Source organism: Papaver somniferum, chromosome 7, assembly GCF_003573695.1.
Source record: "Papaver somniferum cultivar HN1 chromosome 7, ASM357369v1, whole genome shotgun sequence".
NCBI lineage: Eukaryota > Viridiplantae > Streptophyta > Magnoliopsida > Ranunculales > Papaveraceae > Papaver > Papaver somniferum.
The window spans coordinates 161749391-161751962 of record NC_039364.1 but is presented as its reverse complement, the minus strand read 5'-3'; positions in this window follow the sequence as shown (position 1 = coordinate 161751962).

Sequence of the window (2572 nt, the reverse complement as noted above, 5' to 3'; positions counted from 1 at the left end):
AACATAAATAACCCAAAGAATGAATTGTACATTTCAACATAGAAAAAAATCCAAATACCAAAAAAAAAAACACACAACTGCAAGAAAAAAAGCTACATAGATAAGCCTAGGAATGTGTTAGTGGCATGGACATCATGAGTACACGTTTCCGATTTTCCACCAAAATTCTTCAACGAGACAACGCTCCTCATGTGAGGAATAATTGCAACCCTTGTTTCCCACGGTAGTGCCCCCCAAATTTCCGTCCAAGTTCTGGTGAGTGTATTGTAACGCAATAAACACCTATTCTGCCAAAATAAGAGTTCCTTGTTATTTATAAAGGCTATTGGGTTATGAGTCGGCTATTCATCCTCTTTAAAGAAATATCTTATCTCATAATTCCAATCCCATTACTCTCCAGGTGCCCATGTATGAATATTTTCTTTGGAAATGGGAGCCCGAAAATCTATCCAGGGCCGATCAATTCCCTCATGGATGTAGTAAAATAAAATGCGAACTCCGAACATGACCATCCCAAGTGATGGGTAAGTATTTATCCAAAATTCACTCCCAGGAATATGATGCGGGGGTGGCAAATGTTGATGGAACGTCTCGGTGTCCAAATTGAAAGATATCATGCCAATATCTTGATGACAACAATCTATCCAAAAAATAAACCGTGTGCGTACACACCTGAACTTCGAAAAGTATAAGGAATCTCTCATCTTATGTTCCTCCATCCCCTCTTGTCTCCTAAAGTGTGTATTTGGACTTTACCATCCATGTGAATTTGAACTACCTTGTACTCATTGGTACGTTGACAGTATCTGAAACCCCCAATTACCTTCTATCGTGGATACCACGAAAGTACTTGATCCTATGCAATTGGGATGCATAGTTGTGGCAGATGGAGGTGGTCACCAGTTTCTGGATTCATAATATATACAGGATCTTGTATTCCATGGTGTGAAACATAAAAACAAACCAGACCATTGCAAGATCTAACTATTGGGTGCAACATAGTCCAATCATCATGGGTTCCATCATTCGGGGCATCATGATTGTTGGCTGTTACGATCGGGCTGAAATCTTCCTCTCTATAAAAGAGTTGGGTAACTTTATCTTTCCCCATTCTTGGTGTGACACCAAAAAGGAATCCAATTCTTTTGTCCCCAAGGATAGTATTCCATTCTTTGCATACACATTTGCTTGCTAAAACGATTTCTGTAGTTTGGAGGCGCTGAAATATCTCGGTAGTTAATTCCGGAAACATATCCATCACTATTATACTGATGAAAGATTATCAAAAAAAAAATAAAAAATTACAAGCTTTTAGGATTTTTTTATTGTGAATGCTACAAGCAAATAAGAGTATAAAGATTATATATATATAGACATCCGATATACCTGTTGGCGAATGGCCGCGTCAGTCTAGGACGTTTTTGGATCCTCTCGTCAATTTCATATCAACAATCCCTCGTAATACTCTATGTTGGTTTTTTTCTATGCTTGGTGTAATTTTAAAACTCTAATTTTTTAGGTTTTCCATCATTATCTTAAATCACGATTCTTTGGTATTTATACCGAATATTTCAATTTCCATATTACTAAAAAATGAGATATTGTAGAAGTATAATGAGATATGGAATGAATATTTTCATGTTTATCTAATTTCCTTTTTAATCTAATATATACATTCCGAACATAACAAACTAAAATAAATCATGATCTCTTAGGAAATACCCAAATAATTTTCTACTTTTCGACTAATTACCTAGGTGGATTGGGGTGGCCCGGACGGCTGGACCATAGGTGTAACGCAAAAAAAGGAAAAAAAAAACAAAGGTTGTCTAGTTAAACAATGACCCAAACTAAATTGTACATTTCAACATAGAAAATAATCCAAACACCAAAAAAAAAAACACACAACTACAAGAGAAAAAAAAGCTACATACCTAACGAATAAATTGTACATAGGAAAAAAATCCAAATCCAAATACAAAAAAACAAAAAACAACACAACTACAAGAAAAAAAAAGCTATATAGATAACCCAAGGAATGTGTTAGTGGCATGGACATCATGAGTACATGTTTCCAATTGTCCACCAAAATTCTTCAACGAGACAACGCTCCTCATATGAGGAATAATTGCAACCTTGCTTGTTTCCCACATTTGTGTCCCCCAAATTTCCGTCCAAGTCCTGGTGAGTGCATTGTAACGCAATAAACGCCCATTCTGCCACAATGGGAGGTCCTTGTTTTTTCCAAAAGCTATCGGGTAATAGGTCGGCCACCCTTCATCCTCATCCTTTTCCAAGAAAATGCTTATCTTATGATTCCAATTCCATTCCCCGCCAGGTGCCCATGTATGAATATTTTTTTGGAAATGGGTGCCCAGAAATCTATCCGGGGTTGATTAATCCCCTTATCACAGCAGGCCTCATGGATGTAGTAAAATAAAAGGCGAACTCCGAACATAACCATCCCAACTGATGGGAATTCAATCCTAGGAATATGATGCGGGGGTCGCGAATGCTGATGAAATGTCTCAGTGTCCAAATTGAAAGAAACTATGCCACTATCGCACTGACA